Source organism: Hemitrygon akajei, chromosome 15 (genome assembly GCF_048418815.1).
Source record: "Hemitrygon akajei chromosome 15, sHemAka1.3, whole genome shotgun sequence".
In the NCBI taxonomy this organism is placed as follows: Eukaryota; Metazoa; Chordata; class Chondrichthyes; order Myliobatiformes; family Dasyatidae; genus Hemitrygon; species Hemitrygon akajei.
In genome coordinates, this window is record NC_133138.1 from 47,701,644 (window position 1) to 47,716,892 (window position 15,249).

At 39.2% G+C, this 15,249-nt stretch overlaps 1 protein-coding gene across 1 annotated transcript in view; it reads right to left on the reverse strand.

Annotated features, from left to right (window-relative positions):
* LOC140739325 (ras-GEF domain-containing family member 1C-like) overlaps positions 1 to 15,249 on the reverse strand; it is a 210,639-nt gene that overhangs the window by 189,723 nt on the left and 5,667 nt on the right. The window contains exon 2 of the mRNA XM_073067510.1: positions 3,012 to 3,074. The gene's annotated coding sequence lies outside the window, so the exon portion shown is untranslated. The remainder of the gene's footprint in view (positions 1 to 3,011; positions 3,075 to 15,249) is intronic.

Consider the following 15,249-nt stretch of genomic DNA (forward strand, 5'->3'; position numbering starts at 1 on the left):
TATATGTGCCTTGTGTGTCTGTTGGGCCCGGAATAACGCTGTTTCATTTGGCTGTATTCGTGAGTATTCAAGTATTGTTTAATGTCAATTAAACTTGAATTTGAATTAGCAAGGGCACAGAATTCAATTGCAAGGAGGTGATGGTACAATGTCATAAAGTGCTGCTTAGTCCATAGCCAGAGTATTGTATGAATCTCTGGACATAACTCTATAGGAATGTTGCATAGCAGATTCACCAAGATCGTTGTGTGAAATGTAGCACTTTAATTAAGTTTAGTAAGCTTCTAAGGAAGAACTTCTCCCCAAGGAGAGTGGTTAAGATCTGGAATGCATTGCCTGAGGGAGGGTCCATTAGTTTGAGAATGTCAATCAAAATGTCTCTGAACATTTTTGTTTTCATGACAAGCATTTGTATTGTCAAGGCATAGAAGCTAAGCACAAAGTGTTTGAAGATAGGATTGGTGTGGATGGGTTCATGATAGAGGCATGGATAAGGTGGGCTGACTGATCTGTTTCCGTGTTCTGTGGCTGTATCCTCGATCCAGCACACTATCTGAACTCACAGTCATGGTACTGCCCATACATACTAACCTGTGCAAGTGACCGAGGAAGAGAACAAAGAAACTCTTTGGTGACATGTTCTGAGAACACTGTCTCTGGGAAGCTCAGATGGCCATTTGACAACTTCCAACTGTCAAAGCCCCTTGGCTGATATTTTCCACTGACCCTTTAAAAATGGTGCAGTAATGGTTTAAATAAAAAGACATTTAACTTAAAACTCCATGGACTACGAGACATTAATGAAAAGCTATGAGCCATGGGGACCTGGAAGTGAGCTGTAGTACATAGATTCAGAAGGTGATGGAGCTGGGAAATAGGTGTATCTACCCACTTGACCATCTGACCACTTGCTGGTGACCACTCAATGGTGTCGTACTTACCCCTTCCCTGTTTAACAGAGTCACCATCTGTAAATTTTAAAAAAAATGCTTTTTTTTTGTTAATTTATTGCTCTGATTTCTCAGGGAATCCACTTTTGATAGAACGGTATTGGTATTAGTCTTGTATTGGTATTAGTCTATTAGTCTTGTATTGGTATTAGTCTATTATTGTCGCATGTATCAAGATCCAGTGTAAAGCTTGTCTCGAACACTGTATACAGTTCAAATCATTACACAGTGCATTAAGCTAGGGTAAGGTAAAACAAAAATGATACAGAATAAAGTGTAAAAGCTACTGAAGAGTGAGGTAAATGTAAACAATAAATTGCAAAATCATAATGAGGTAGATTATGAGGACAAGAGTTATTGGGATCATTTTGAGGTCGGAGCCACATGGCTGCTAGATGTGAGTGTGGCTGAAGAGGTGGTGCTAGTGTAGGTCAGCTTAAGTGTAATTTGTTCTAGTCAGATAAAGAAAAATAAACAATAAGGAAGTGTATTATTTTGTTTAGAGATACAGCGTGGAACAGGCCCTTCTGGTCCTACGAGCCGCACTGCCCAGCAGCCTGCCTGTCTAATCCCAGCATCATCACAGGACAATTTACAATGACAATAAACCAGCTAACCAGAACGTCTTTGGACTGTGGGAGGAAACCGGAGCACGTCGTTCATGAGGAGAATGTACAAACTCCTTACAGTTGAACTCTGAATATCAGAACACCCCATGCTGTAAACACATTGCACTAACCGCTATGCCATCATGGCGCCCCAATCGTGAAATAATTTATTTTTATACTGAGACTCCGTTGATATGAATGGGTTGCCAGTTGCTGCGTACAGCTGAGGAACCACTCCCCGATCATTTGGCTATTCATCTCAATGGTGAGCCAGTCGGACTGGCAGTCAGGTGTACCTCTGGCTTCCATCGGAGGGTGAGAAGAGATCATCCTACAATTTTATAGAATAACCAGCTAAAGTTATCAGCCGACCCATACTAATTTGTTGTACAGAAGCCATAAATTCTAATCCACTTGAAGAAGTCAATTCGTCCTTTAGGATTAAAGCAGTCTAATTCAGTTTCATATATGGACTAAGGATACTTTACATTGAGTGCAACAGAGCAAAACTCTACTTTCAAATTAAATCATGTAAATTATTTGAATGTAGCGATGTATGTTTTGTTTTCACAATTATATTCTGTGCAACCATATCACTTTTAACAGGAAACAAAAGCACTTATATTCATCATTAAAGATGCCTTTCTAAAATGGCTGACTTTCCTAATAAGGCAGCACTTTGGAAACAACAAATATATTCAACTCTTGAACACATATTTTAAATAATATTTTCATAACCAATATTTGCAGTTGAATTTCATGGTATAATAAAACTAAAGCTTGACTTAATAGTGAATAATACACACTGTTACATCTCACTTTTTCAGAAAATATGAACACCATAATGGCAAGATTAACATTCAAAAATATTATGGTAAAAAGTCACCATTCATGTGACTTGGTGTACAGACCTTAAGATACATGAGTCACATATCACCTTACATATGCCAGTTATTCTCTGAAATTTAAATGAGAGAGCTTCGTCTGGCACCAATTCTGCCTCCATGTTCCAATTACTATATCAGAAATTGTGCCAGACACACTGTGAATTAGAAACTTGCAAATTACCCAAGACCTTAAGGTTTTTTTTTATATATTAAACATTTCCAGGCAACAAGATAAACAGTATGAGCTCACTTCTTCTATGCAATTGATGTTATTTCAGTAACTAAATTTCTTATTCCAGAGCACAAATAAAAGAATATGAGAAGATTACAGCCAATTAGCGTTAAAATAACTGCATCCAAAATGCCTTTGAAATTACAAAGCAACTGTGAATTAGATATTCTGTGGCTTCAGTATAATGAAACCCTTTGAAGCTTAGTGCTTCTTGGCATACAAAAATAGACCAGAAACTGAGTAAACCAGATTCTATTCTGAAGTAAAGTACAAATGAAAAGTAGAAAGATGATACATCTTTTATACTTTATTGAGGATACTAAAATAGACCAACCTTGGATTTTGCTTTTCAAATCACTGTCAATAATGGTATTTCATCAATTATTCAGTGAACATCCTATAATTTGAAAATGAGACACAGTTATTAAGAATCTTTGAAGAGTCGGCAGCAGCAAGCACTAATTACAGCTACCAACAGTAAATAATCATTTTAGTCTTCACACCACATAAATTAAAAGAAGCAATTATTCATATTAGATGCAATGAAACTTCTGTCTCGATGAACATCAAAACTAGATATAAATATTTTCGTGAGGAGCACTCAAACTCCAAAGATAAAATGAAATTGTAGTAATTGATCTTAATTATGTGGAAAATACTACAAACAAATTTTTGTTGAAGTTGACCAAGTCCAAAGTTATTTCTAATAATCAATTGATTAATGCCAAATGCTCCCAATGTTTCACTGATTAAAACAGTCATGGTGATATACCCTTGACTACAACATGCCAGTCATAATGTCAGGGGTAAAGACAGACAATAATTGGGGCAAAGTTAATTGGCAGTAAAAGGTAAATGAAATGTGTGTAGATTTGTGCAAGACAGATTAACCTAGACACCATCTGGACATCTACACCAAAAAGCATTTTGATCATGGGCATATTTTTACAATCTTGGGACACTACTGTAACATCTCTTGGCACTTCTTTAGATTGTGCCTTTTGCAACAGACTAGTGTGTGAGGTGGTCAATGAACAGCTTCAATCAAAGCTGTTGAGCAAACATAACCTTTCATTTGAACATGGGTATAAAATTACTGTGTCAATGGAAATGGTATCCAAGAAAGTGAAGGAATTTTATCCATGGAAAATGACGGATATGGCTGCAGCCAGCAGTCAAAGAGACATAGCAAAGTCTGAGGTTACATAAACTAGTTCAAACATACAGGTGAAATCAGTTCAACCAGCTGATATCATTTCAATCCCATCTTTCACCTCAGTCTCACAGCTAAGAATGGATGAGTGGTTCAGTTGCCAAAAGGAATGGAACACAGGACACAGAACAGTACAGCACAGAAACAGGCCCTTCAGCCCACAGTGTTGTGCTGAACCAGTTAAACGAGTAATCAAATGGCCAACTAATCCCTTCTGCCTACGCAATGTCCAGATCCTTTTAATTGCCTCACATTCATATGCCTAATTAAAATCTCTTTCTTGGGATACATAATTCCTAATCTATCTACCTCTACCACCACCCCAGGCAGTGCATTCCAGGCAGCAACCACTCTCTGTGTAAAAAGTTTGCCCCTTCCATCTTCTTTAAAATGACCCCCTCTCACCTAAATATATGCCTCTGGTATTAGACATTCCATCCTTGGGAAAAAGATATTGTCTGTCTACTCTATCTATGCCTCTCATAATCTTATAAGCCACTAACAGATCTCCCCTAACAGAAGTCAACCCAAATTTATCCAAACTCCTGTTATAGCACGTGCCCTCTAATCCAGGCAGCATCCTGGCAAACCTCTTCTGCGCCCTCTCCAAAGCCTCGACATCCTTCCCAAGATGGGGCAACCAGAACCGTATGCAATATTCTAGGTGTGGCCTAGCTAGAGTTTTATAAAGCTGCAACATAACTCCCTGGTTTTTGAACCCAGTGATTCAACTAACAAAGGCAAGCATGCCAAATGCCTTCTTAACCACCCTATCAATCTGTGTAACCACTTCTTGGCAGCTATAAACTTGGACCACAAGATCCCTCCATTTATCAAAACTGTTAAGGGTGTACCATCTCTTCACACTTAACCTACCAATGTGCAACACTTCACATTTGGCCGGGTTAAACTCCATCTGCCATTTCTCCACCCATATCTGCATCTGATCTACAACCTGATAATATATATTTCAATAGACTGCACATCCAAGGATGATACAAGGAACAAACTCAAGTTGATTCATAATGACAACAGAGAAAAGGACTTAATAGTTTGGAGTTAATTCAGACTGGGGTTGTCCAGTATTACACCATATACAGTTACAAGCTTTCCAGTAGAGTTTTGATTAACAATCAGTGCCTTGACATGCAAATTATACCACTGCAAACCTGTCAATGATTAGTCAAGAAACTTGCCCTGGTAATTTTAGCTAGTTCTGTTGACAGGAAGCACCAGCAAACTGAAACTCCATTTAGAGTGACACTGGAGAAAATACAATGCACAGCACATCACGTTCCTGGGCAAATATGACTCTCATCATTTTAACAAGCTATGAAAATAGGCCCACTTTAAAGGGGAAGGGCTGGCTGGGCAATCTCAACCTAGATTAAAGGAATATTTACAGTGTTGATGTTGCAAAGTTACATCTTGTTGGAAAGGTATGACAATACACATATTTGCATCAGACCAGATACAAAACTCATCCATTGCAACTCATGTACCTTTATGAAGACTATAAAGACAGACAAAATTAAGTTGTATACAACAATCCGACTTAACATCTCATTCGCAAGATGAGAATCACAAAACTGCAGATGTTGGAAATCTGAAATAAGATTAATCAGCGTATGAATACAGAATACCATTTCTGTAGAGAGAGAAAAAGAGTGAATATTTCAAGTGAGGACCTTTAGCCTGAACTGGAAAATAAATAAAGCAAGGGGGGTGGGAGAGAGAGGATTGGGCAAACCATAATCTAATGGGGTGAAAGTCAGGGTTGCTACGTCAGGGAGCTGTATCTAAAATCATCTGGCTGAGAGGTTAATGAAGGAAATTAGAGAGAGCACAAACACATGAATAGCAAAGCTATGAAGAGGGAGAAAATCTGAGTGACACAGAGCTGTTGGAGGTGCTAGCGGAAGAAGAAACTTTGAGCTAGTGTAACTGATGGATGATGCAAGACAGCACAGAAGCTGGAACCTAGAGCATCAAGCAGACAGCCTGAAATATCAACAATTCCTTTCCTCCTCATGATGCTGTCCAACCTATTGAGCTTGTCCAGAAGATTGTTTGTTGTTAGACAGTAGACTCTAGTAGAACAGGTCAGCTCTGATGCAAAGAGAGAAAAACCTAGAATGGGTTAGCAGGGGTAGTAGTGGAACCAGACAGTGTAATGGGGTTTAAAAAGCTGTTAGTTAAACCCATGAATATAGAAAAGTATGGATGATACTCAGTAGGTTTCAATAGGTACATTTACTGTCAGAGAAATGTATACAATATACATCCTGAAATTCTTTTCCTTTGCAAACATCCATGAAAACAGAGGAGTGCCCCAAAGAAGCCTCAGGAAGAAGACATTCAGTATAAATTGATACGGAACAGAAAAATATCATAGGCCGAATAATGTACTGTTTTATGTATGTCTAAAATGAGTAACACTGAGTTTAGATAATTTAACATTGACTCTGGAAGGCTTCAAAGTGCCCAGGTGGAAGGGGAATTCTTAAGCTTGTGTTGGGTCTAATTATAGCATGCCACTCACTCCAGGACTCAGACATACTCTCAGTGGCCATTTTATTAGGTACTCCTGTACACCTGCTCATTAATGCAAATATCTAATCAGCCAATCATGTGGCAGCAACTCAATGGATAAAAACATGCAGACAGGGTCAAGAGGTTGAGTGGCAAATCTGGCAGAGTTTGCAGGATATTACTTCCTACAAAGTGAAAACCAATAGCATGAATGGCAGCAATGCTTCACTACCAGATGAGCTTAATGCCTTCTATGCCCGCTTTGACAGGGAGAACACAACTACAGCTGTGAAGATCCCTGCTGCAGCTGGAGACCCTGTGATCACTGTCTTGGGCCAATGTCAGGCTGTCCTGAAGGAGGGTGAACCCTCAAAGGGTGGGAGGCCCTGATGGAATACCTGGTAAGGCTCTGAAATATTGTGTCAACCAACTGGTGGGAGTATTCAAGGACATTTTCAACCTCTCGCTGCTATTGTTGGAAGTTTCCACCAGCTTCCAAAAGGCAACAATTATACCAGTGCCTAAGAAGAATAATGTGAGCTGCCTGAATGACTATCGCCCAGTAGCACTCACATCTACAGTGATGAAATGCTTTGAGAGGTTGGTCATGGCGAAAATTAACTCCTGCCTCAGCAAGGACCTGGACCCCCTGCAATTTGCCTATCGTCACAATAGGTCTATGGTAGACATGATCTCAATGGCTCTTCACACAGCATTAGATCAGCTGGACAACACAAACACCTACGTCATGATGCTGTCCGTTGACTATAGCATCATCATTCCCACAATCCTGATCGAGAGGTTACCGAAACAGGACCTCTGTACCTCCCTCTGCAATTGGATCCTTGACTTCCTAACTGGAAGGCCACAACCTGATAATATCTCCTCACTGACGATCAACACTGGCGCACCTCAGGGGTGTGTGCTTAGCCCACTGCTCTACTCTCTGTATACACAGGACTGTGTGGCTAGGCATAGCTCAAATACCATCTATAAACCTGCTGATGATACAACCATTTTTGGTGGAATCTCAAATAGAGATGAGAGGGTGTACAGGAGTGAGATACTGTATACCAGCTAGTTGAGTAGTGTTGCAGCAACAACCTGGCACTTAACGTCAGTAAGACCAAAAAGCTGATTGTGGACTTCAGGAAGGGTAAGACGAAGGAACACATACCAATCCTCATAGAGGGATCAGAAGTGGAGAGAGTGAGCAGTTTCAAGTTCCTGGGTATCAAGATCTCTGAGGATCTAACCTGTTTGAAGAGATCTAGTTTGTCAGGTAAAGCACTTGAAAACTTCTATAGGTATACAATGGAGAGCATCCTGATGGGCTGCATCACTGTCAGGTATGGGGTTGTTGGGGGGGGTGGGGGGGTGGTGGTGGCTACTGTACAGGACCGAACAAAGCAACAGAAAGTAGTAAAGTTAGTCAGCTCTGTCTTGGGTACTAGCCTCCATAGTACCCAAGATATCTTCAAGGAGCGGTGCCTCAGGAAGGTGATGTCATTATTAAGGCTCCCATTCACCCAGGACATGCCCTTTTCTCATTGTCACTGTTAAGAAGGAGGTACAGAAGCCTGAAGGCACAAACTCAGCGATTCAGGAACAGCTTCTTCCCCTCTACCACCCAATTCCTAATTGAACATTGAACCCATGAACACAACCTTACTTTTAAAATATATATTATTTCTGTTTTTTGCATTATTTTTAATCTATTCAATATACATATAGCTGTATATATTTATGTAATTGATTTACTTTATGTTTCAATATTATCATGCATTGCATTGAACTGCTGCTGCTAAGTTAACAAATTTCACAACATACGCCGGTGATAATAAACCTGATTCTGATTGTTGTTCAGACCAAGTATCAGGTTGAGAAAGAAATCTGATGGAAGTGACTTTGACCATGGAGTGATTGTTGGTGCCAGATGGTGTGGTTTGAGTATCTCAGAAACTTCTGATCTCCTGGGGTTTTCACCAACAATACCAGAAGACTATGGAGGTACATTCAGTGACCACTGTTCCCTCTAAGGTGTGCGCGTGTGCGTGCACACACATCTTTTGTTACCAGTACACAAAGGAATTTAAACTGCATACTAAAGGTTGTCACCCTCTACCTCACTGGCTCGTTTAGTAGATTTCACAATCGTACACAGTCACCTTCCCTTTTCCAATTTCTGATGTGGACATTGTTGACAACGTGGAGTTTGCAATGATTTGTCTGTAGATTTTAGAACTGGCTTATTTATACTGTTTTTATTGAAGAAATTATTGATTCACTATGTCAAATTCCAAGGAAGCAAATGACATGAAGCACAGAAGAACTGCTAGTTCATTTAAAGTGGAATGGCTTAATTAAACAGTAGAAACTGCTACACTGAAAGCTCATAAGGTCAGGAACATGCAGCTAGGAGAAATATTTATGTACAATATAGAAAATGGTGTTACCTGTGTGTATTGACATGATGCAAAAGTTTCTGGAGAATTTGCAAGTGGGAAGAAGTGGAGTGATACTTGGAAACTTGACTTTTTAAAGTAATCAAATCACATATGGGCAGTGTGCCAAAACTCTGGCAAGAAAATCCTTCATTACCACTACAGGCCTCTGCGTATGATTTGTGAGAGTGTAGATAAATGAGAGTAAAACCAATCAAACCCAGAGGAGAGCAAAGTTACTGGAGGTACCTAATAAAATGGCTACTGAGTGTATATCTGGAATTAGCAGGATGGAAAATTTCTCAAAAAATTGGACCTCTGCCAAGCAAACACACAAGTGGATGTTGCAGAAGATAGTGAGCTGTGCATGACCATAAGCAGGCAAAAGGATTCTACCATAAACAATATTTTCCCGTGAAATCAATTTCTTGCCCAAGATCTTCCATGCCACTGTGGATAAAATTGCCCAAGATCATTGCATGATTAAACAAGTATTTGCCCACCTTGATCTGAATGCTGAGATCCAGGATACAACTGATGAGAGAAAGGTTATGGGTTATCAATAAGCAGAGATTAATACAGAGCTGAAAATATTGCAGAGATTAAATCATTCGGAGGAAGGATGCAATTTAACGCACGACTTCTTCCAGATCTAGTGATACTACTCTCATCATTGCATCGTTTGTTATAAAGGGATTCAAACCAAGGAGCAATGAATGCAAGAAACGCTTAGCTAGTGAGATTCTCCTTATGATTCATTCATGAGTTAAAATGATCTAAAGGAAAATAATCCATTGTGCATGCTTGTTTACCTATCTTAACCTTTCACCCCTTCTTTATCAAGAATTTAACCCTGCCTTAAAAATACACAAAGACTTTGCTACCACTGCAATGAGTTTCAAAGATAGACGAAAGATACTAAATGGTGGCACTAATCATAAATTTGCCCACCAGAGGAAATTTCATCTCCATATCCATTCTGAGAATTTTGCATGTTTCAGTCAATCTCCTCTCGCTTTTCTGATCTGCTGAGCCTGTCCAACACTTCCTCAGAAGATAACCCTCTCATTCCAGATATTCAGATTCTCTGAACAGTTTTCAATGCATTAACATACTTCATTAAAAAAGAGACTCACCATTACCCTTCATATCAGAAGTAGTATCTTTCAATATTCAATTATTTAAAATTAAATCTTTGGAAATAAACCATATCTTTGTTAATTTTTCCAATTATCATCACGGTGCAATTACAGTCACCGTCGCAAATGTAACATCAGTCTTCCAGTGGGTGAACCCACAGATGGCATAGTGCCAATATGGTGTTCCTGGCCATATCAAATCCTGTGTGGATCTGCTACTGGGGAATCTGCAAACATTTTGAGCTTCTCTCTGCTTCAGACTTTGGCTCCCTCCAGCTGCAAAATGACTCCTATTATCCCAGTACCCAAGAAAATCAAAATAGTGTGCTTTAGTGATTTCTGCCCAGTGGCTCTACCATCATGAAGTGCTTCAAGAGGCCGGTCACGTTATGCATCAACTCCAGATGTCCAGACAAGCTCAACCCACTGCAAATTGCAAATCACTGAAATAGGTCTTTGGTGGACACCATCTTCCTGGCATTAAAATCACCTCTGGAGCATCTAGACAGTAAAGACACCTACATCATAGGTTTGTTTATTGACCACAGTTTTATCTGCAATACAATTATTCCAAGAAAACTCATCACCAAACTTCGGACCCTGGACATTGATATCTTCAACTGGATGCTCGATTTTCTGACCAACAGATCCCAATCAGTAAGGACAGGAAGCAATACCACAGCAACAGTGATTCTAAACACTGGTGCACCACAAGATTTTGTCCTAAGCCCCACCCTTGTACACTCATGACTATGTGGACAGTTTCTGCTCTAATTCCATCTACAGCTTTATAGATGACACCACTGTAGTGGGCCACATCTCAAATAACAAGGAAGACAATAGAGAGCTTCATGACATGGTGACATGACAGCAACCTTTCCTTCCATGTCAGCAAAACAAAAGAGCTGGTCATTGACTTCAGAAGATGGTGGGGTGTGGTGCAGATGCTCCTGTCTACATCAACAGTGTTGAGGTTGAGAGCTTCAGGTTCCTAGGTGTTCATTGGTCCTGGTCCAACCACAATGATGTCACAGACAATAAAGTTCAGCAAAGCGTTTACTTCCTCAGGAAGCTAAAGAAATTTGACATGTCCCCATCAACTTTTTCCGACTTTTATTGATGCACCATAGAAGGCATTTGGTCTGGATGTGTGGTACGGCAACTGCTTTGCACGTGACTGCAGGAAACTGCAGAGTTGTAAACACGTTTCAGCACATCACAGGAACCAGCCTCCCATCTATGGGTTCTGTCTATAACTGCCTTAGTAAAACAGCCAGCGTAATCAAAGAGCCCAACCACTCTGGACATTTTCTCTTCCCCTCTCTCATTGGACAGAAGACACAAAAGCCTGGAAGTGCCTACCACCAGGCTCTAGAACAGCTTTTATCTCACTATGACCAGTTTCCTGAATGGGCCTCTTGTATGATAAGATGGACTCTTGGGCTCGTTATGATCTTGCACATAATTGTTTACCTGCAATGCTTTTCAACTTTATTCTGCATTGATATGGATTTACTTTACTCTAGCACAATGCACTGTGCAATGATGTGATCTGTATGAACAGTATCCAAGACTTCTATCTTGGCACTATACGTGTTACAATGATAAATCATTCTGAATCCCAATGCTTGCTGTTCCTGTATTCTAGCCTTTTACAACTCCTACAGTTGGGCAATCAGATCCCTCTGCGATTTATTGCCATTTAAATAATGTGGTTCATATTTCTGCAACTTTTCCTGCCAAAAATGGATAATTTAACATATTCCCACATTGTATCCCATTTGCTAGATTGTTGCCCATTCACTTAACCAATCCTTGGTAACCTTTTTGTATGTTCTTTTCACAACCCACTTCCGGTTTTATCTTGGTATTAGGTATATGTTTTGCAGCCGTACTTCTGGTCTCTTCGTTATGTGACTGATGTAGAACTTGCCAGGCAGTAGGTCTGCCTCTGTGGAGAAAGCTACCATGCTTCAATTCAAAATGTATTTAACACAGAACATAGAAATCTACAGCACATTACAGGCCCTTTGGCCCGCAATGTTGTGCTGACTATGTAACCTATTCTAGAAACTGCCTAGAATTTCCCTACCGCATAGTCCTCTATTTTTAAAAATTAAGTACCTTACTTTACTTCTTTCAACTAGCAGCAAATAAGTGAAAATACTGAGGCACAGTTCTTACAGATGTACACTTTTTGCCCTTAAACCACTCTTCCCTCAACTTAACGTAGTGGAGTTTTTGAATAGACAGAAGTAATTGAATTAATGGCCACTTAAAGGATATTATAGTTACAATGTCCAAGTACAGGTAACAAGTGATATGTAGAGGAATGATAAAGAGAAGGTATCATTAAGAGTTTGAGGAGACTTTTGCAAAATTTTACAGGAGTACTGTGGAGATCATTCTAACTGGCTGCATCACCATCTGGTATCGAAGGACCATTGCACAGGATTTTTAAAAACCACAGAAAGTTGTAAACTCAGCCAGCTCTATTATGAGCACTAGCCTCCCCTGCATCTAGGACAACTTCAAAAGGCAAAACCTCAGGAAGGTGGTATCTATCATTAAGAACTCTCATCATCAAGGACATGTCCTCTTTTCATTGCTACAGCCAAGGTGGAGGTACAGGAGCCTGAAGACACACACTCAGCATTTCAGGAACAGCTTCTTCACCTCCGCCATCAGATTTCTGAATGAACAATGAGCCAAGGAACATTACCTCAGTATTTTTTTCTCTCAATTTGAACCACTTACTTAATTTAATTATATACATATTTCTTGTTGTAATTTATAGTTTTTTATTATTATGTATTGCAATGTAATGCTGCTGCAAAACAAAAACAAATTTCATAACATATGCCAGTGATATTAAACCTGCTTGTGATTCATTGCAAAGATATTCAAGAATAGACAATTTTTAAATGGTTTGAATTTTTGATGCAAAGAAACCTCTGAGCTAGTATTCATAAATCCTTCTTAAAAAAAGATTTTTTGCTTGGAATAATACAGTGCAGGGCCTATTGAGAGAGTCGCATTCAGTATATGGTTCAGAGAACAAAGTACTAGTGGAAATTTGCTTGTCGAATGAATAGTTGTAAGCTGCAAAATTCACTGATTGAATGCTTTGTCCTGCCCTATTTCACAGTGATGTGCAGCAGTATGATTAATGCATCATTCAGTTTACTCCGCAGCTCGAGTTCAGTCAATGCTGCATCAGTAAGCACAACGAACAGAAACAAATTCCTTTGTCGTGCTGAAGATGCTCTGGAATTTGCTCAGCTTGCAGTACGGGCTAACTTCCAAAGCATGAGGATCACGCAAATTATATTCCTGCTCTCCCTGCACAGTAATAAACCAACCATTGTATAACAAAAATAGGAGCCAGTGTTACCCCAACCCAGCAATAACAGCCTTTAATTATTGATGCCTGTCATTACAAGAAAAGAATTAGCTGCTCATTGCTAGTGGTGACAGTATTGTGTTATTTACTTCATGCTTTTTACATAGAACAGGATGAGAAAAACCGGCAGCACTGTGAGCTAGTGAGGGCATTAATAAATTTAAACCTGGCAAGCCTAAAATGAACTGCTGTGCCATTTGTGAAGTTAATGTGTTAATGAAACATGACCATTATATAAACTTTTTCTCCATGTTATTGCAGTCATTTTAAAACACACAACTTTTTGGCATCGAATGCATTGTCAATAGTCTACTGCTGGCAACAGGCTCTACATGCTTCAGCAGTGTAAAAACTATGGTGCCAGATTTATACAATTTGGAGAACTGGTAAGAGGAAAATGAATTAGATGTGATTTTTGTATGGAAATTAGAGCAATTAGAAATGTCATCATTCAAAACAAAAAATAGTAATATTGCCCAATGAACTATTGTATTATCACTCTGCTGAAGGAAAGGTTTATGAAAGATGTTTATGTATTGACTTATATTTACACTGGAATAATAAACTTTTAGTATAATTTGTCTTACAAGATGCAAACAGTCTTGTAGCACTTTTTCAAGTTTTTTTCCATATTTTTTGATTCATGAAAAAAGACTACATTGAAATTTACCAGATACTTCGTCAAAATGAAAATTTAATAAAAATCACATTTCTTACACATTCATGCACAATCACAAACACAGCCTAAAAAAATTACTTGCACAATTTGCTGAAAGTCAAAGCTATTCCTTAAAGGTTACAAATTCCAAGTAATGCTCAAAATATATTTCTAAGTTGGAATAGAAATTGGTTATATCAGAATACAATTTTATTTAGATCATACTTGAAAGGGAGAATAAGTGGCCCAGGTGTGGGGAGTGAGAGGAGCTCTTTAAAAAAAGGCTTCAGAGAAAAGGCATAGGTAAGAGGAAGTAAGGGTTAATTTTGTTGTCTTTACCTAAGAGAATTGATGCCGTTTTAAAGCCAAAGGGTGGTTACAGCAAATAATGATTTGATTTAGATTTTTACTATTTACTGCTCTCTATAATAATTTTTTTTGAAATTTAGAAACTTCACTTCGTTATTTTTGAAAGCATCTTCATTTTACAGATTTTTTTTACGTGTGCCTAAGACTTTTGCGCAATACTGTATATATTAGTACAATAAGCAGAACAAAGGTTGAGTTCCTGCACGATGATTATAGAGAGTTAGGAAAGAGGCTGAAAAGCAGGACCCTGAAGGTGATGATCTTCAGATTACCTTCGTTCTGGTGAGTCCAGGAATAGAAAAATAGGCCAGGTGAATGTGTGGTTTAAGAGCTAGTGCAGGGGGCAGGGATTCAAGTTCCTAGATCATTGGCTTCTCTCCTGGGTAGATGTGACCTGTACAAAATGGACAGGTTACACTTGAACCAGTGCAGGACCAATATCCTAATGGGTTAATTTGTTTTTTCCACCAGGGAGGGTTCAAACTATATTGGCAGGGAGGTGGGGAGTCAAGAAAATGAAATCAGTGCAAAGACAACGGTATGGGGAGCAACCAAAGAGTATAAGCCTAACGATCAGGATAGCCATGTTTACGATGAAAGGCCAGATGGACCAGCGCTTTAAATATCATCTATTTCAATGCACAGAGTTTAGCACGTAAGGCAAATGAGCACTAGACATGGATTGATCGGGTATTTGGGAATTTTGGACATAACAGAAATGTGGCAGAGAGAAGGGCAGGACCAACAGCTCAATGTGTTGGGATACTGATTCTTTAGGTGTGACGTAGGAGCAGGTAGGAGTGGAGGAGGTGTG